A 20,409-nucleotide genomic window follows, 5' to 3' on the forward strand; every position below is an offset into this window, starting at 1 on the left:
ACGCGCCCAGGAAAATACCAAGGAGGATAGGAAGGGAGGCGAAGTAGGAGGGATGAACGCGGCAGCATCCTTGTAAGAAGCTTAGCGGCGGGAAAATTTCGGAAAAATGGCGGCTAGACGTAGCGTAGCTGCCGCAATCTTGCCGCCATTCATCCCTCCTACTTCGCCTCCCTTCCTATCCTCCGTGAAAATACCGCGAAAAAGAGTGTATAACTAGGTAAAAGAAAATTCAAAAACTGGAATCTTTCCGATTCTTCATTATTAACTATTCGACAATAAGGATTTTACCACTTATGACGTCAGAGGGGCAATATATTATAATAAAGAAATATATATAAAGACAGCCAAATAACATTTCCCGGAAATACTGTGTTGCGCAGTGCGCCATTATAAGAGCGTTTGATTTTTGATTTCAAGAGAGAAGTGGGCCGATCCCGGATTTACTGCAATACCAGGCCTACCCGTGGCGGAGGTGGAGCAAGCTCCGACCACTCCGCCGCCGTCCAAAAATAAGTTTAATATCTTGGGCCCCGATGGGACCCGTATCAGATATTAAGCTGATAAGAACAGATACTACACTTTGATCTTAGCCAAAAGGCCGAGAAGCGATAACCCGCTAGGAGCCGTCACTGTTTAACAAAGTAAAAAGAGAGAATTCGAGCATTTCAAATATTTCATAATTACGTCACCGAATGTTGGTCCTGGTGGGAGATGACAACGTTTGTAGCCATCGCGCGAACAAAGGAGAAGACGATATCTTGAATCCGTGAAATAGAGGTACACCGCCAGGCCCGGACTGGCACTTTTGGGGTCATCGGCTAGAGACAGTAGAGTGGGCCACTTTACCGGGCCGTATGGAAAAAAAATCTAAATGGTGGTTTATAGGACCATAAATAACGTATTAAGTGTACTAGATTCTACGTGAAACGTCAAACGCGTTTAAATGACCATTTAGGAAAAATTTATTATAAGCGAATAGAGCGTTCTATAAAAGTGGACCATAACCGGTCACTTTTCATACAGACTATAGAGCTGGTTCAGCAGGACTAACAACTTTTGTTATTCTTTGGTTTAAGAGAATTCGGCTTATGTCCTGTCTTTATATGAATATTTTAGAGACGTACCTTTTAGGAGTTGTAGGAGGCACCCTAGGTGTTGAAGTATGTTTGGGGTTAAGGATATTTTCATGATCTAAGTTTCATCTTAAACACGTGGATTTGGGACTAGTATTTTCTAGAATTTTTCTTATTTGCCATCATACATTTATTACAAAAATCATTTAAAATAAGAAAAAAGGCGCGGAAAGCAAAGCCGGAAATATGTGAAGCCTAGGCTAGCAACTACGCTACTAATAAAAATTGACTGCTCTCAATTTCTTACGGGTTTGCCAGATAAATATATTTCTCTAAGACGAAAAACCGGCCAAACCTTCACCTCCTCCGAACTCCAAAGGGGGAAAGCACACCACACCAATTTTATAGATTCGTAAACGCGCCTTCCCAATCGACCGCCATCACCTTACAGTCTACGGGGAGGGTGATGAAAAAACTGGTTTGGGGGGGGGGGGGGGATGAAATTTCTGCGGTAAAGGGCTTGCTCGTTGGTTGTCTGTACGATAATATCGGCGCCCAGTAAACGTTTCTAAAAAGAGTGTATAGAACGTTCTATTGGAGCCGCATGCAGCCGGTGGCCCTCGGCGATCACCAACCTACCAGGACCTGGCTAGTCGCGGCTTGTCCACCGCTATCAATTACACTCTAGCGGCAACGGCCATATCACGCTGAATACACCGGTTCTCGTCTGATCACCGAAGTTAAGCAGCGTCGAGCGCGGTCAGTACTTGGGAGGGAGACCACCTGGGAACACCGCGTGCCGTTGGCTACTCATTTATTTTCGCGGGATGGGATTTGCGTCTTTTAACAGGAAAATACCTTCATCCTATCATTTTGACGCTGCTTTTTTATGCAATTAAAAGTTCGCCCAGACGATAATATTATTTCGGTCAACTCTTGGCCTTTTTTTAACAACTGGCAGCATCTTTCCGTGAATAAAATACATGTTAGTATCAAAATTGAACAAAATAAAATGGCGAGAAAATTGGTTTTCATTTTATTCTACTTAAGGCTTGTACTTAAAATAGTACTAACTTACTTACTTACTTACTTACTTACTTACTTACTTACTTACTAACTAACTAACTAACTAACTAACTAACTAACTAACTAACTAACTAACTAATTAACTAACTAACTAACTAACTAACTAATTAACTAACTAACTAACTAACTAACTAACTAACTAACTAACGTTTATCTCTAAACAAAAACATTTCCGCGGTAAAATCCACTCTGAAATGGCCTTTTCTGGTTTTGGAATGAAGTCCAAAGTTAAAATTTTATTAACAAATTCTAATTGTGAAATATATTTTTTGTTCTAAATTTTAATCTTAAATGTAATTTAAATAGTTGAATCTAAAAAAGGACTTTTGGAAAATGTTTTATAGAAGGTTTTATCATGGGACAGCCGCATGGATTAGGGGAGTAACCCAAAAATACAAAATATCAAAACAAACCACGAAATTAAATAATAAAACGGAGACAGAGATATATTTTTTAAACAAAATAATATAGCTAACTTTTATCTATTAATTGTTTTAGGTGATGTAGTTTATGTAAAATATAAAAATGAACCTTGGCACAATATAAATTTAATGTCATGTTTTATTGATACTTAGAAAAAGTAACAAACATTTCAAAAGTCAGATCTTTGAGATCATTATTAAAAAAATATAACATTTTAAATCCGAACTCCTCTATAAATATTAAAATTATAAATTCCTAATCTACTTTAACAAAAGATATATCATATTAAGTTTAATACTATTAATGTTAGGAATAATCATGACTTTGAGATAAATAGAACAAAAATGTTTAATTCCAAATATAGTTAATTATAGAGCAATATATAATAAATGATTTTGTACTTACCAAAAATAAGCCTTGCCACTTTATATCTTGGTAATGTAGCTGCCGCGGGCGGCGGGCCCCCGGCGGCGACTCACTGTCCACGGAAGACGGGAAGAGAGAAAAAATGGAGAGGGGCTTATTTCGTGTTTTCTCTTTACGCGGAACATCTTGGCTGGAACCCAATGACCTAAAAATGAGGGGCGCGCTGTCTCTACCCACCATACCGAAACCCGCGAATTTACGTTATGAAAACCGGTTCCTTCAGCCAACCACTTAGAACATGCACGATTTACGAACCTTGGGTTACGAATAAAACCACAGGAATAACACAGAACAACCTCTTTTCGCGCCTTTATTTTACCCCTCTTACTTGCCTCCCGCTCGTCGGCCATTGCCTCTGCCCTAAACGGGGAGTCTAGCATCCACTCCTTGGGTATCCATAATGGAGGAGAGGACTGAAAGGGGGAAAACCAAGCATGGACGCGCCCAGGAAAATACCAAGGAGGATAGGAAGGGAGGCGAAGTAGGAGGGATGAACGCGGCAGCATCCTTGTAAGAAGCTTAGCGGCGGGAAAATTTCGGAAAAATGGCGGCTAGACGTAGCGTAGCTGCCGCAATCTTGCCGCCATTCATCCCTCCTACTTCGCCTCCCTTCCTATCCTCCGTGAAAATACCGCGAAAAAGAGTGTATAACTAGGTAAAAGAAAATTCAAAAACTGGAATCTTTCCGATTCTTCATTATTAACTATTCGACAATAAGGATTTTACCACTTATGACGTCAGAGGGGCAATATATTATAATAAAGAAATATATATAAAGACAGCCAAATAACATTTCCCGGAAATACTGTGTTGCGCAGTGCGCCATTATAAGAGCGTTTGATTTTTGATTTCAAGAGAGAAGTGGGCCGATCCCGGATTTACTGCAATACCAGGCCGACCCGTGGCGGAGGTGGAGCAAGCTCCGACCACTCCGCCGCCGTCCAAAAATAAGTTTAATATCTTGGGCCCCGATGGGACCCGTATCAGATATTAAGCTGATAAGAACAGATACTACACTTTGATCTTAGCCAAAGGCCGAGAAGCGATAACCCGCTAGGAGCCGTCACTGTTTAACAAAGTAAAAAGAGAGAATTCGAGCATTTCAAATATTTCATAATTACGTCACCGAATGTTGGTCCTGGTGGGAGATGACAACGTTTGTAGCCATCGCGCGAACAAAGGAGAAGACGATATCTTGAATCCGTGAAATAGAGGTACACCGCCAGGCCCGGACTGGCACTTTTGGGGTCATCGGCTAGAGACAGTAGAGTGGGCCACTTTACCGGGCCGTATGGAAAAAAAATCTAAATGGTGGTTTATAGGACCATAAATAACGTATTAAGTGTACTAGATTCTACGTGAAACGTCAAACGCGTTTAAATGACCATTTAGGAAAAATTTATTATAAGCGAATAGAGCGTTCTATAAAAGTGGACCATAACCGGTCACTTTTCATACAGACTATAGAGCTGGTTCAGCAGGACTAACAACTTTTGTTATTCTTTGGTTTAAGAGAATTCGGCTTATGTCCTGTCTTTATATGAATATTTTAGAGACGTACCTTTTAGGAGTTGTAGGAGGCACCCTAGGTGTTGAAGTATGTTTGGGGTTAAGGATATTTTCATGATCTAAGTTTCATCTTAAACACGTGGATTTGGGACTAGTATTTTCTAGAATTTTTCTTATTTGCCATCATACATTTATTACAAAAATCATTTAAAATAAGAAAAAAGGCGCGGAAAGCAAAGCCGGAAATATGTGAAGCCTAGGCTAGCAACTACGCTACTAATAAAAATTGACTGCTCTCAATTTCTTACGGGTTTGCCAGATAAATATATTTCTCTAAGACGAAAAACCGGCCAAACCTTCACCTCCTCCGAACTCCAAAGGGGGAAAGCACACCACACCAATTTTATAGATTCGTAAACGCGCCTTCCCAATCGACCGCCATCACCTTACAGTCTACGGGGAGGGTGATGAAAAAACTGGTTTGGGGGGGGGGGGGGGGATGAAATTTCTGCGGTAAAGGGCTTGCTCGTTGGTTGTCTGTACGATAATATCGGCGCCCAGTAAACGTTTCTAAAAAGAGTGTATAGAACGTTCTATTGGAGCCGCATGCAGCCGGTGGCCCTCGGCGATCACCAACCTACCAGGACCTGGCTAGTCGCGGCTTGTCCACCGCTATCAATTACACTCTAGCGGCAACGGCCATATCACGCTGAATACACCGGTTCTCGTCTGATCACCGAAGTTAAGCAGCGTCGAGCGCGGTCAGTACTTGGGAGGGAGACCACCTGGGAACACCGCGTGCCGTTGGCTACTCATTTATTTTCGCGGGATGGGATTTGCGTCTTTTAACAGGAAAATACCTTCATCCTATCATTTTGACGCTGCTTTTTTATGCAATTAAAAGTTCGCCCAGACGATAATATTATTTCGGTCAACTCTTGGCCTTTTTTTAACAACTGGCAGCATCTTTCCGTGAATAAAATACATGTTAGTATCAAAATTGAACAAAATAAAATGGCGAGAAAATTGGTTTTCATTTTATTCTACTTAAGGCTTGTACTTAAAATAGTACTAACTTACTTACTTACTTACTTACTTACTTACTTACTTACTTACTAACTAACTAACTAACTAACTAACTAACTAACTAACTAACTAACTAACTAATTAACTAACTAACTAACTAACTAACTAATTAACTAACTAACTAACTAACTAACTAACTAACTAACTAACGTTTATCTCTAAACAAAAACATTTCCGCGGTAAAATCCACTCTGAAATGGCCTTTTCTGGTTTTGGAATGAAGTCCAAAGTTAAAATTTTATTAACAAATTCTAATTGTGAAATATATTTTTTGTTCTAAATTTTAATCTTAAATGTAATTTAAATAGTTGAATCTAAAAAAGGACTTTTGGAAAATGTTTTATAGAAGGTTTTATCATGGGACAGCCGCATGGATTAGGGGAGTAACCCAAAAATACAAAATATCAAAACAAACCACGAAATTAAATAATAAAACGGAGACAGAGATATATTTTTTAAACAAAATAATATAGCTAACTTTTATCTATTAATTGTTTTAGGTGATGTAGTTTATGTAAAATATAAAAATGAACCTTGGCACAATATAAATTTAATGTCATGTTTTATTGATACTTAGAAAAAGTAACAAACATTTCAAAAGTCAGATCTTTGAGATCATTATTAAAAAAATATAACATTTTAAATCCGAACTCCTCTATAAATATTAAAATTATAAATTCCTAATCTACTTTAACAAAAGATATATCATATTAAGTTTAATACTATTAATGTTAGGAATAATCATGACTTTGAGATAAATAGAACAAAAATGTTTAATTCCAAATATAGTTAATTATAGAGCAATATATAATAAATGATTTTGTACTTACCAAAAATAAGCCTTGCCACTTTATATCTTGGTAATGTAGCTGCCGCGGGCGGCGGGCCCCCGGCGGCGACTCACTGTCCACGGAAGACGGGAAGAGAGAAAAAATGGAGAGGGGCTTATTTCGTGTTTTCTCTTTACGCGGAACATCTTGGCTGGAACCCAATGACCTAAAAATGAGGGGCGCGCTGTCTCTACCCACCATACCGAAACCCGCGAATTTACGTTATGAAAACCGGTTCCTTCAGCCAACCACTTAGAACATGCACGATTTACGAACCTTGGGTTACGAATAAAACCACAGGAATAACACAGAACAACCTCTTTTCGCGCCTTTATTTTACCCCTCTTACTTGCCTCCCGCTCGTCGGCCATTGCCTCTGCCCTAAACGGGGAGTCTAGCATCCACTCCTTGGGTATCCATAATGGAGGAGAGGACTGAAAGGGGGAAAACCAAGCATGGACGCGCCCAGGAAAATACCAAGGAGGATAGGAAGGGAGGCGAAGTAGGAGGGATGAACGCGGCAGCATCCTTGTAAGAAGCTTAGCGGCGGGAAAATTTCGGAAAAATGGCGGCTAGACGTAGCGTAGCTGCCGCAATCTTGCCGCCATTCATCCCTCCTACTTCGCCTCCCTTCCTATCCTCCGTGAAAATACCGCGAAAAAGAGTGTATAACTAGGTAAAAGAAAATTCAAAAACTGGAATCTTTCCGATTCTTCATTATTAACTATTCGACAATAAGGATTTTACCACTTATGACGTCAGAGGGGCAATATATTATAATAAAGAAATATATATAAAGACAGCCAAATAACATTTCCCGGAAATACTGTGTTGCGCAGTGCGCCATTATAAGAGCGTTTGATTTTTGATTTCAAGAGAGAAGTGGGCCGATCCCGGATTTACTGCAATACCAGGCCGACCCGTGGCGGAGGTGGAGCAAGCTCCGACCACTCCGCCGCCGTCCAAAAATAAGTTTAATATCTTGGGCCCCGATGGGACCCGTATCAGATATTAAGCTGATAAGAACAGATACTACACTTTGATCTTAGCCAAAAGGCCGAGAAGCGATAACCCGCTAGGAGCCGTCACTGTTTAACAAAGTAAAAAGAGAGAATTCGAGCATTTCAAATATTTCATAATTACGTCACCGAATGTTGGTCCTGGTGGGAGATGACAACGTTTGTAGCCATCGCGCGAACAAAGGAGAAGACGATATCTTGAATCCGTGAAATAGAGGTACACCGCCAGGCCCGGACTGGCACTTTTGGGGTCATCGGCTAGAGACAGTAGAGTGGGCCACTTTACCGGGCCGTATGGAAAAAAAATCTAAATGGTGGTTTATAGGACCATAAATAACGTATTAAGTGTACTAGATTCTACGTGAAACGTCAAACGCGTTTAAATGACCATTTAGGAAAAATTTATTATAAGCGAATAGAGCGTTCTATAAAAGTGGACCATAACCGGTCACTTTTCATACAGACTATAGAGCTGGTTCAGCAGGACTAACAACTTTTGTTATTCTTTGGTTTAAGAGAATTCGGCTTATGTCCTGTCTTTATATGAATATTTTAGAGACGTACCTTTTAGGAGTTGTAGGAGGCACCCTAGGTGTTGAAGTATGTTTGGGGTTAAGGATATTTTCATGATCTAAGTTTCATCTTAAACACGTGGATTTGGGACTAGTATTTTCTAGAATTTTTCTTATTTGCCATCATACATTTATTACAAAAATCATTTAAAATAAGAAAAAAGGCGCGGAAAGCAAAGCCGGAAATATGTGAAGCCTAGGCTAGCAACTACGCTACTAATAAAAATTGACTGCTCTCAATTTCTTACGGGTTTGCCAGATAAATATATTTCTCTAAGACGAAAAACCGGCCAAACCTTCACCTCCTCCGAACTCCAAAGGGGGAAAGCACACCACACCAATTTTATAGATTCGTAAACGCGCCTTCCCAATCGACCGCCATCACCTTACAGTCTACGGGGAGGGTGATGAAAAAACTGGTTTGGGGGGGGGGGGGGGATGAAATTTCTGCGGTAAAGGGCTTGCTCGTTGGTTGTCTGTACGATAATATCGGCGCCCAGTAAACGTTTCTAAAAAGAGTGTATAGAACGTTCTATTGGAGCCGCATGCAGCCGGTGGCCCTCGGCGATCACCAACCTACCAGGACCTGGCTAGTCGCGGCTTGTCCACCGCTATCAATTACACTCTAGCGGCAACGGCCATATCACGCTGAATACACCGGTTCTCGTCTGATCACCGAAGTTAAGCAGCGTCGAGCGCGGTCAGTACTTGGGAGGGAGACCACCTGGGAACACCGCGTGCCGTTGGCTACTCATTTATTTTCGCGGGATGGGATTTGCGTCTTTTAACAGGAAAATACCTTCATCCTATCATTTTGACGCTGCTTTTTTATGCAATTAAAAGTTCGCCCAGACGATAATATTATTTCGGTCAACTCTTGGCCTTTTTTTAACAACTGGCAGCATCTTTCCGTGAATAAAATACATGTTAGTATCAAAATTGAACAAAATAAAATGGCGAGAAAATTGGTTTTCATTTTATTCTACTTAAGGCTTGTACTTAAAATAGTACTAACTTACTTACTTACTTACTTACTTACTTACTTACTTACTTACTAACTAACTAACTAACTAACTAACTAACTAACTAACTAACTAACTAACTAATTAACTAACTAACTAACTAACTAACTAATTAACTAACTAACTAACTAACTAACTAACTAACTAACTAACGTTTATCTCTAAACAAAAACATTTCCGCGGTAAAATCCACTCTGAAATGGCCTTTTCTGGTTTTGGAATGAAGTCCAAAGTTAAAATTTTATTAACAAATTCTAATTGTGAAATATATTTTTTGTTCTAAATTTTAATCTTAAATGTAATTTAAATAGTTGAATCTAAAAAAGGACTTTTGGAAAATGTTTTATAGAAGGTTTTATCATGGGACAGCCGCATGGATTAGGGGAGTAACCCAAAAATACAAAATATCAAAACAAACCACGAAATTAAATAATAAAACGGAGACAGAGATATATTTTTTAAACAAAATAATATAGCTAACTTTTATCTATTAATTGTTTTAGGTGATGTAGTTTATGTAAAATATAAAAATGAACCTTGGCACAATATAAATTTAATGTCATGTTTTATTGATACTTAGAAAAAGTAACAAACATTTCAAAAGTCAGATCTTTGAGATCATTATTAAAAAAATATAACATTTTAAATCCGAACTCCTCTATAAATATTAAAATTATAAATTCCTAATCTACTTTAACAAAAGATATATCATATTAAGTTTAATACTATTAATGTTAGGAATAATCATGACTTTGAGATAAATAGAACAAAAATGTTTAATTCCAAATATAGTTAATTATAGAGCAATATATAATAAATGATTTTGTACTTACCAAAAATAAGCCTTGCCACTTTATATCTTGGTAATGTAGCTGCCGCGGGCGGCGGGCCCCCGGCGGCGACTCACTGTCCACGGAAGACGGGAAGAGAGAAAAAATGGAGAGGGGCTTATTTCGTGTTTTCTCTTTACGCGGAACATCTTGGCTGGAACCCAATGACCTAAAAATGAGGGGCGCGCTGTCTCTACCCACCATACCGAAACCCGCGAATTTACGTTATGAAAACCGGTTCCTTCAGCCAACCACTTAGAACATGCACGATTTACGAACCTTGGGTTACGAATAAAACCACAGGAATAACACAGAACAACCTCTTTTCGCGCCTTTATTTTACCCCTCTTACTTGCCTCCCGCTCGTCGGCCATTGCCTCTGCCCTAAACGGGGAGTCTAGCATCCACTCCTTGGGTATCCATAATGGAGGAGAGGACTGAAAGGGGGAAAACCAAGCATGGACGCGCCCAGGAAAATACCAAGGAGGATAGGAAGGGAGGCGAAGTAGGAGGGATGAACGCGGCAGCATCCTTGTAAGAAGCTTAGCGGCGGGAAAATTTCGGAAAAATGGCGGCTAGACGTAGCGTAGCTGCCGCAATCTTGCCGCCATTCATCCCTCCTACTTCGCCTCCCTTCCTATCCTCCGTGAAAATACCGCGAAAAAGAGTGTATAACTAGGTAAAAGAAAATTCAAAAACTGGAATCTTTCCGATTCTTCATTATTAACTATTCGACAATAAGGATTTTACCACTTATGACGTCAGAGGGGCAATATATTATAATAAAGAAATATATATAAAGACAGCCAAATAACATTTCCCGGAAATACTGTGTTGCGCAGTGCGCCATTATAAGAGCGTTTGATTTTTGATTTCAAGAGAGAAGTGGGCCGATCCCGGATTTACTGCAATACCAGGCCGACCCGTGGCGGAGGTGGAGCAAGCTCCGACCACTCCGCCGCCGTCCAAAAATAAGTTTAATATCTTGGGCCCCGATGGGACCCGTATCAGATATTAAGCTGATAAGAACAGATACTACACTTTGATCTTAGCCAAAAGGCCGAGAAGCGATAACCCGCTAGGAGCCGTCACTGTTTAACAAAGTAAAAAGAGAGAATTCGAGCATTTCAAATATTTCATAATTACGTCACCGAATGTTGGTCCTGGTGGGAGATGACAACGTTTGTAGCCATCGCGCGAACAAAGGAGAAGACGATATCTTGAATCCGTGAAATAGAGGTACACCGCCAGGCCCGGACTGGCACTTTTGGGGTCATCGGCTAGAGACAGTAGAGTGGGCCACTTTACCGGGCCGTATGGAAAAAAAATCTAAATGGTGGTTTATAGGACCATAAATAACGTATTAAGTGTACTAGATTCTACGTGAAACGTCAAACGCGTTTAAATGACCATTTAGGAAAAATTTATTATAAGCGAATAGAGCGTTCTATAAAAGTGGACCATAACCGGTCACTTTTCATACAGACTATAGAGCTGGTTCAGCAGGACTAACAACTTTTGTTATTCTTTGGTTTAAGAGAATTCGGCTTATGTCCTGTCTTTATATGAATATTTTAGAGACGTACCTTTTAGGAGTTGTAGGAGGCACCCTAGGTGTTGAAGTATGTTTGGGGTTAAGGATATTTTCATGATCTAAGTTTCATCTTAAACACGTGGATTTGGGACTAGTATTTTCTAGAATTTTTCTTATTTGCCATCATACATTTATTACAAAAATCATTTAAAATAAGAAAAAAGGCGCGGAAAGCAAAGCCGGAAATATGTGAAGCCTAGGCTAGCAACTACGCTACTAATAAAAATTGACTGCTCTCAATTTCTTACGGGTTTGCCAGATAAATATATTTCTCTAAGACGAAAAACCGGCCAAACCTTCACCTCCTCCGAACTCCAAAGGGGGAAAGCACACCACACCAATTTTATAGATTCGTAAACGCGCCTTCCCAATCGACCGCCATCACCTTACAGTCTACGGGGAGGGTGATGAAAAAACTGGTTTGGGGGGGGGGGGGGGGATGAAATTTCTGCGGTAAAGGGCTTGCTCGTTGGTTGTCTGTACGATAATATCGGCGCCCAGTAAACGTTTCTAAAAAGAGTGTATAGAACGTTCTATTGGAGCCGCATGCAGCCGGTGGCCCTCGGCGATCACCAACCTACCAGGACCTGGCTAGTCGCGGCTTGTCCACCGCTATCAATTACACTCTAGCGGCAACGGCCATATCACGCTGAATACACCGGTTCTCGTCTGATCACCGAAGTTAAGCAGCGTCGAGCGCGGTCAGTACTTGGGAGGGAGACCACCTGGGAACACCGCGTGCCGTTGGCTACTCATTTATTTTCGCGGGATGGGATTTGCGTCTTTTAACAGGAAAATACCTTCATCCTATCATTTTGACGCTGCTTTTTTATGCAATTAAAAGTTCGCCCAGACGATAATATTATTTCGGTCAACTCTTGGCCTTTTTTTAACAACTGGCAGCATCTTTCCGTGAATAAAATACATGTTAGTATCAAAATTGAACAAAATAAAATGGCGAGAAAATTGGTTTTCATTTTATTCTACTTAAGGCTTGTACTTAAAATAGTACTAACTTACTTACTTACTTACTTACTTACTTACTTACTTACTTACTAACTAACTAACTAACTAACTAACTAACTAACTAACTAACTAACTAACTAATTAACTAACTAACTAACTAACTAACTAATTAACTAACTAACTAACTAACTAACTAACTAACTAACTAACGTTTATCTCTAAACAAAAACATTTCCGCGGTAAAATCCACTCTGAAATGGCCTTTTCTGGTTTTGGAATGAAGTCCAAAGTTAAAATTTTATTAACAAATTCTAATTGTGAAATATATTTTTTGTTCTAAATTTTAATCTTAAATGTAATTTAAATAGTTGAATCTAAAAAAGGACTTTTGGAAAATGTTTTATAGAAGGTTTTATCATGGGACAGCCGCATGGATTAGGGGAGTAACCCAAAAATACAAAATATCAAAACAAACCACGAAATTAAATAATAAAACGGAGACAGAGATATATTTTTTAAACAAAATAATATAGCTAACTTTTATCTATTAATTGTTTTAGGTGATGTAGTTTATGTAAAATATAAAAATGAACCTTGGCACAATATAAATTTAATGTCATGTTTTATTGATACTTAGAAAAAGTAACAAACATTTCAAAAGTCAGATCTTTGAGATCATTATTAAAAAAATATAACATTTTAAATCCGAACTCCTCTATAAATATTAAAATTATAAATTCCTAATCTACTTTAACAAAAGATATATCATATTAAGTTTAATACTATTAATGTTAGGAATAATCATGACTTTGAGATAAATAGAACAAAAATGTTTAATTCCAAATATAGTTAATTATAGAGCAATATATAATAAATGATTTTGTACTTACCAAAAATAAGCCTTGCCACTTTATATCTTGGTAATGTAGCTGCCGCGGGCGGCGGGCCCCCGGCGGCGACTCACTGTCCACGGAAGACGGGAAGAGAGAAAAAATGGAGAGGGGCTTATTTCGTGTTTTCTCTTTACGCGGAACATCTTGGCTGGAACCCAATGACCTAAAAATGAGGGGCGCGCTGTCTCTACCCACCATACCGAAACCCGCGAATTTACGTTATGAAAACCGGTTCCTTCAGCCAACCACTTAGAACATGCACGATTTACGAACCTTGGGTTACGAATAAAACCACAGGAATAACACAGAACAACCTCTTTTCGCGCCTTTATTTTACCCCTCTTACTTGCCTCCCGCTCGTCGGCCATTGCCTCTGCCCTAAACGGGGAGTCTAGCATCCACTCCTTGGGTATCCATAATGGAGGAGAGGACTGAAAGGGGGAAAACCAAGCATGGACGCGCCCAGGAAAATACCAAGGAGGATAGGAAGGGAGGCGAAGTAGGAGGGATGAACGCGGCAGCATCCTTGTAAGAAGCTTAGCGGCGGGAAAATTTCGGAAAAATGGCGGCTAGACGTAGCGTAGCTGCCGCAATCTTGCCGCCATTCATCCCTCCTACTTCGCCTCCCTTCCTATCCTCCGTGAAAATACCGCGAAAAAGAGTGTATAACTAGGTAAAAGAAAATTCAAAAACTGGAATCTTTCCGATTCTTCATTATTAACTATTCGACAATAAGGATTTTACCACTTATGACGTCAGAGGGGCAATATATTATAATAAAGAAATATATATAAAGACAGCCAAATAACATTTCCCGGAAATACTGTGTTGCGCAGTGCGCCATTATAAGAGCGTTTGATTTTTGATTTCAAGAGAGAAGTGGGCCGATCCCGGATTTACTGCAATACCAGGCCGACCCGTGGCGGAGGTGGAGCAAGCTCCGACCACTCCGCCGCCGTCCAAAAATAAGTTTAATATCTTGGGCCCCGATGGGACCCGTATCAGATATTAAGCTGATAAGAACAGATACTACACTTTGATCTTAGCCAAAAGGCCGAGAAGCGATAACCCGCTAGGAGCCGTCACTGTTTAACAAAGTAAAAAGAGAGAATTCGAGCATTTCAAATATTTCATAATTACGTCACCGAATGTTGGTCCTGGTGGGAGATGACAACGTTTGTAGCCATCGCGCGAACAAAGGAGAAGACGATATCTTGAATCCGTGAAATAGAGGTACACCGCCAGGCCCGGACTGGCACTTTTGGGGTCATCGGCTAGAGACAGTAGAGTGGGCCACTTTACCGGGCCGTATGGAAAAAAAATCTAAATGGTGGTTTATAGGACCATAAATAACGTATTAAGTGTACTAGATTCTACGTGAAACGTCAAACGCGTTTAAATGACCATTTAGGAAAAATTTATTATAAGCGAATAGAGCGTTCTATAAAAGTGGACCATAACCGGTCACTTTTCATACAGACTATAGAGCTGGTTCAGCAGGACTAACAACTTTTGTTATTCTTTGGTTTAAGAGAATTCGGCTTATGTCCTGTCTTTATATGAATATTTTAGAGACGTACCTTTTAGGAGTTGTAGGAGGCACCCTAGGTGTTGAAGTATGTTTGGGGTTAAGGATATTTTCATGATCTAAGTTTCATCTTAAACACGTGGATTTGGGACTAGTATTTTCTAGAATTTTTCTTATTTGCCATCATACATTTATTACAAAAATCATTTAAAATAAGAAAAAAGGCGCGGAAAGCAAAGCCGGAAATATGTGAAGCCTAGGCTAGCAACTACGCTACTAATAAAAATTGACTGCTCTCAATTTCTTACGGGTTTGCCAGATAAATATATTTCTCTAAGACGAAAAACCGGCCAAACCTTCACCTCCTCCGAACTCCAAAGGGGGAAAGCACACCACACCAATTTTATAGATTCGTAAACGCGCCTTCCCAATCGACCGCCATCACCTTACAGTCTACGGGGAGGGTGATGAAAAAACTGGTTTGGGGGGGGGGGGGGGATGAAATTTCTGCGGTAAAGGGCTTGCTCGTTGGTTGTCTGTACGATAATATCGGCGCCCAGTAAACGTTTCTAAAAAGAGTGTATAGAACGTTCTATTGGAGCCGCATGCAGCCGGTGGCCCTCGGCGATCACCAACCTACCAGGACCTGGCTAGTCGCGGCTTGTCCACCGCTATCAATTACACTCTAGCGGCAACGGCCATATCACGCTGAATACACCGGTTCTCGTCTGATCACCGAAGTTAAGCAGCGTCGAGCGCGGTCAGTACTTGGGAGGGAGACCACCTGGGAACACCGCGTGCCGTTGGCTACTCATTTATTTTCGCGGGATGGGATTTGCGTCTTTTAACAGGAAAATACCTTCATCCTATCATTTTGACGCTGCTTTTTTATGCAATTAAAAGTTCGCCCAGACGATAATATTATTTCGGTCAACTCTTGGCCTTTTTTTAACAACTGGCAGCATCTTTCCGTGAATAAAATACATGTTAGTATCAAAATTGAACAAAATAAAATGGCGAGAAAATTGGTTTTCATTTTATTCTACTTAAGGCTTGTACTTAAAATAGTACTAACTTACTTACTTACTTACTTACTTACTTACTTACTTACTTACTAACTAACTAACTAACTAACTAACTAACTAACTAACTAACTAACTAACTAATTAACTAACTAACTAACTAACTAACTAATTAACTAACTAACTAACTAACTAACTAACTAACTAACTAACGTTTATCTCTAAACAAAAACATTTCCGCGGTAAAATCCACTCTGAAATGGCCTTTTCTGGTTTTGGAATGAAGTCCAAAGTTAAAATTTTATTAACAAATTCTAATTGTGAAATATATTTTTTGTTCTAAATTTTAATCTTAAATGTAATTTAAATAGTTGAATCTAAAAAAGGACTTTTGGAAAATGTTTTATAGAAGGTTTTATCATGGGACAGCCGCATGGATTAGGGGAGTAACCCAAAAATACAAAATATCAAAACAAACCACGAAATTAAATAATAAAACGGAGACAGAGATATATTTTTTAAACAAAATAATATAGCTAACTTTTATCTATTAATTGTTTTAGGTGATGTAGTTTATGTAAAATATAAAAATGAACCTTGGCACAATATAAATTTAATGTCATGTTTTATTGATACTTAGAAAAAGTAACAAACATTTCAAAAGTCAGATCTTTGAGATCATTATTAAAAAAATATAACATTTTAAATCCGAACTCCTCTATAAATATTAAAATTATAAATTCCTAATCTACTTTAACAAAAGATATATCATATTAAGTTTAATACTATTAATGTTAGGAATAATCATGACTTTGAGATAAATAGAACAAAAATGTTTAATTCCAAATATAGTTAATTATAGAGCAATATATAATAAATGATTTTGTACTTACCAAAAATAAGCCTTGCCACTTTATATCTTGGTAATGTAGCTGCCGCGGGCGGCGGGCCCCCGGCGGCGACTCACTGTCCACGGAAGACGGGAAGAGAGAAAAAATGGAGAGGGGCTTATTTCGTGTTTTCTCTTTACGCGGAACATCTTGGCTGGAACCCAATGACCTAAAAATGAGGGGCGCGCTGTCTCTACCCACCATACCGAAACCCGCGAATTTACGTTATGAAAACCGGTTCCTTCAGCCAACCACTTAGAACATGCACGATTTACGAACCTTGGGTTACGAATAAAACCACAGGAATAACACAGAACAACCTCTTTTCGCGCCTTTATTTTACCCCTCTTACTTGCCTCCCGCTCGTCGGCCATTGCCTCTGCCCTAAACGGGGAGTCTAGCATCCACTCCTTGGGTATCCATAATGGAGGAGAGGACTGAAAGGGGGAAAACCAAGCATGGACGCGCCCAGGAAAATACCAAGGAGGATAGGAAGGGAGGCGAAGTAGGAGGGATGAACGCGGCAGCATCCTTGTAAGAAGCTTAGCGGCGGGAAAATTTCGGAAAAATGGCGGCTAGACGTAGCGTAGCTGCCGCAATCTTGCCGCCATTCATCCCTCCTACTTCGCCTCCCTTCCTATCCTCCGTGAAAATACCGCGAAAAAGAGTGTATAACTAGGTAAAAGAAAATTCAAAAACTGGAATCTTTCCGATTCTTCATTATTAACTATTCGACAATAAGGATTTTACCACTTATGACGTCAGAGGGGCAATATATTATAATAAAGAAATATATATAAAGACAGCCAAATAACATTTCCCGGAAATACTGTGTTGCGCAGTGCGCCATTATAAGAGCGTTTGATTTTTGATTTCAAGAGAGAAGTGGGCCGATCCCGGATTTACTGCAATACCAGGCCGACCCGTGGCGGAGGTGGAGCAAGCTCCGACCACTCCGCCGCCGTCCAAAAATAAGTTTAATATCTTGGGCCCCGATGGGACCCGTATCAGATATTAAGCTGATAAGAACAGATACTACACTTTGATCTTAGCCAAAAGGCCGAGAAGCGATAACCCGCTAGGAGCCGTCACTGTTTAACAAAGTAAAAAGAGAGAATTCGAGCATTTCAAATATTTCATAATTACGTCACCGAATGTTGGTCCTGGTGGGAGATGACAACGTTTGTAGCCATCGCGCGAACAAAGGAGAAGACGATATCTTGAATCCGTGAAATAGAGGTACACCGCCAGGCCCGGACTGGCACTTTTGGGGTCATCGGCTAGAGACAGTAGAGTGGGCCACTTTACCGGGCCGTATGGAAAAAAAATCTAAATGGTGGTTTATAGGACCATAAATAACGTATTAAGTGTACTAGATTCTACGTGAAACGTCAAACGCGTTTAAATGACCATTTAGGAAAAATTTATTATAAGCGAATAGAGCGTTCTATAAAAGTGGACCATAACCGGTCACTTTTCATACAGACTATAGAGCTGGTTCAGCAGGACTAACAACTTTTGTTATTCTTTGGTTTAAGAGAATTCGGCTTATGTCCTGTCTTTATATGAATATTTTAGAGACGTACCTTTTAGGAGTTGTAGGAGGCACCCTAGGTGTTGAAGTATGTTTGGGGTTAAGGATATTTTCATGATCTAAGTTTCATCTTAAACACGTGGATTTGGGACTAGTATTTTCTAGAATTTTTCTTATTTGCCATCATACATTTATTACAAAAATCATTTAAAATAAGAAAAAAGGCGCGGAAAGCAAAGCCGGAAATATGTGAAGCCTAGGCTAGCAACTACGCTACTAATAAAAATTGACTGCTCTCAATTTCTTACGGGTTTGCCAGATAAATATATTTCTCTAAGACGAAAAACCGGCCAAACCTTCACCTCCTCCGAACTCCAAAGGGGGAAAGCACACCACACCAATTTTATAGATTCGTAAACGCGCCTTCCCAATCGACCGCCATCACCTTACAGTCTACGGGGAGGGTGATGAAAAAACTGGTTTGGGGGGGGGGGGGGGGATGAAATTTCTGCGGTAAAGGGCTTGCTCGTTGGTTGTCTGTACGATAATATCGGCGCCCAGTAAACGTTTCTAAAAAGAGTGTATAGAACGTTCTATTGGAGCCGCATGCAGCCGGTGGCCCTCGGCGATCACCAACCTACCAGGACCTGGCTAGTCGCGGCTTGTCCACCGCTATCAATTACACTCTAGCGGCAACGGCCATATCACGCTGAATACACCGGTTCTCGTCTGATCACCGAAGTTAAGCAGCGTCGAGCGCGGTCAGTACTTGGGAGGGAGACCACCTGGGAACACCGCGTGCCGTTGGCTACTCATTTATTTTCGCGGGATGGGATTTGCGTCTTTTAACAGGAAAATACCTTCATCCTATCATTTTGACGCTGCTTTTTTATGCAATTAAAAGTTCGCCCAGACGATAATATTATTTCGGTCAACTCTTGGCCTTTTTTTAACAACTGGCAGCATCTTTCCGTGAATAAAATACATGTTAGTATCAAAATTGAACAAAATAAAATGGCGAGAAAATTGGTTTTCATTTTATTCTACTTAAGGCTTGTACTTAAAATAGTACTAACTTACTTACTTACTTACTTACTTACTTACTTACTTACTTACTAACTAACTAACTAACTAACTAACTAACTAACTAACTAACTAACTAACTAACTAACTAACTAACTAACTAACTAACTAATTAACTAACTAACTAACTAACTAACTAACTAACTAACTAACGTTTATCTCTAAACAAAAACATTTCCGCGGTAAAATCCACTCTGAAATGGCCTTTTCTGGTTTTGGAATGAAGTCCAAAGTTAAAATTTTATTAACAAATTCTAATTGTGAAATATATTTTTTGTTCTAAATTTTAATCTTAAATGTAATTTAAATAGTTGAATCTAAAAAAGGACTTTTGGAAAATGTTTTATAGAAGGTTTTATCATGGGACAGCCGCATGGATTAGGGGAGTAACCCAAAAATACAAAATATCAAAACAAACCACGAAATTAAATAATAAAACGGAGACAGAGATATATTTTTTAAACAAAATAATATAGCTAACTTTTATCTATTAATTGTTTTAGGTGATGTAGTTTATGTAAAATATAAAAATGAACCTTGGCACAATATAAATTTAATGTCATGTTTTATTGATACTTAGAAAAAGTAACAAACATTTCAAAAGTCAGATCTTTGAGATCATTATTAAAAAAATATAACATTTTAAATCCGAACTCCTCTATAAATATTAAAATTATAAATTCCTAATCTACTTTAACAAAAGATATATCATATTAAGTTTAATACTATTAATGTTAGGAATAATCATGACTTTGAGATAAATAGAACAAAAATGTTTAATTCCAAATATAGTTAATTATAGAGCAATATATAATAAATGATTTTGTACTTACCAAAAATAAGCCTTGCCACTTTATATCTTGGTAATGTAGCTGCCGCGGGCGGCGGGCCCCCGGCGGCGACTCACTGTCCACGGAAGACGGGAAGAGAGAAAAAATGGAGAGGGGCTTATTTCGTGTTTTCTCTTTACGCGGAACATCTTGGCTGGAACCCAATGACCTAAAAATGAGGGGCGCGCTGTCT

General features: G+C 39.3%; 12 non-coding genes across 12 annotated transcripts; 6 read left to right on the forward strand and 6 right to left on the reverse strand.

Moving 5' to 3' along the window:
• Positions 1-418: 418 nt before the first annotated feature.
• LOC149920982 (U2 spliceosomal RNA) lies at positions 419-610 on the reverse strand. The gene has a single exon (XR_016477668.1). It is a non-coding gene; the product is annotated as a U2 spliceosomal RNA (small nuclear RNA).
• Positions 611-1,762: 1,152 nt separating this feature from the next.
• Positions 1,763-1,881, forward strand: LOC149920983 (5S ribosomal RNA). Its single transcript, XR_016477560.1, has one exon. It is a non-coding gene; the product is annotated as a 5S ribosomal RNA (ribosomal RNA).
• Positions 1,882-3,864: 1,983 nt separating this feature from the next.
• On the reverse strand, positions 3,865-4,055 carry LOC149920984 (U2 spliceosomal RNA). Its single transcript, XR_016477669.1, has one exon. It is a non-coding gene; the product is annotated as a U2 spliceosomal RNA (small nuclear RNA).
• A 1,153-nt stretch (positions 4,056-5,208) lies between these two features.
• Positions 5,209-5,327, forward strand: LOC149920985 (5S ribosomal RNA). Its single transcript, XR_016477561.1, has one exon. It is a non-coding gene; the product is annotated as a 5S ribosomal RNA (ribosomal RNA).
• A 1,983-nt stretch (positions 5,328-7,310) lies between these two features.
• LOC149920986 (U2 spliceosomal RNA) lies at positions 7,311-7,502 on the reverse strand. The gene has a single exon (XR_016477648.1). It is a non-coding gene; the product is annotated as a U2 spliceosomal RNA (small nuclear RNA).
• Positions 7,503-8,654: 1,152 nt separating this feature from the next.
• On the forward strand, positions 8,655-8,773 carry LOC149920987 (5S ribosomal RNA). The gene has a single exon (XR_016477562.1). It is a non-coding gene; the product is annotated as a 5S ribosomal RNA (ribosomal RNA).
• A 1,983-nt stretch (positions 8,774-10,756) lies between these two features.
• On the reverse strand, positions 10,757-10,948 carry LOC149920988 (U2 spliceosomal RNA). Its single transcript, XR_016477649.1, has one exon. It is a non-coding gene; the product is annotated as a U2 spliceosomal RNA (small nuclear RNA).
• Positions 10,949-12,101: 1,153 nt separating this feature from the next.
• On the forward strand, positions 12,102-12,220 carry LOC149920989 (5S ribosomal RNA). Its single transcript, XR_016477563.1, has one exon. It is a non-coding gene; the product is annotated as a 5S ribosomal RNA (ribosomal RNA).
• Positions 12,221-14,203: 1,983 nt separating this feature from the next.
• Positions 14,204-14,395, reverse strand: LOC149920990 (U2 spliceosomal RNA). Its single transcript, XR_016477650.1, has one exon. It is a non-coding gene; the product is annotated as a U2 spliceosomal RNA (small nuclear RNA).
• A 1,152-nt stretch (positions 14,396-15,547) lies between these two features.
• Positions 15,548-15,666, forward strand: LOC149920991 (5S ribosomal RNA). Its single transcript, XR_016477565.1, has one exon. It is a non-coding gene; the product is annotated as a 5S ribosomal RNA (ribosomal RNA).
• A 1,983-nt stretch (positions 15,667-17,649) lies between these two features.
• Positions 17,650-17,841, reverse strand: LOC149920992 (U2 spliceosomal RNA). The gene has a single exon (XR_016477652.1). It is a non-coding gene; the product is annotated as a U2 spliceosomal RNA (small nuclear RNA).
• Positions 17,842-18,994: 1,153 nt separating this feature from the next.
• Positions 18,995-19,113, forward strand: LOC149920993 (5S ribosomal RNA). The gene has a single exon (XR_016477566.1). It is a non-coding gene; the product is annotated as a 5S ribosomal RNA (ribosomal RNA).
• Positions 19,114-20,409: the final 1,296 nt, after the last annotated feature.

Source organism: Leiobunum rupestre, assembly GCF_980474605.1.
Source record: "Leiobunum rupestre chromosome 9 unlocalized genomic scaffold, qqLeiRupe1.1.hap1 SUPER_9_unloc_1, whole genome shotgun sequence".
NCBI lineage: Eukaryota > Metazoa > Arthropoda > Arachnida > Opiliones > Sclerosomatidae > Leiobunum > Leiobunum rupestre.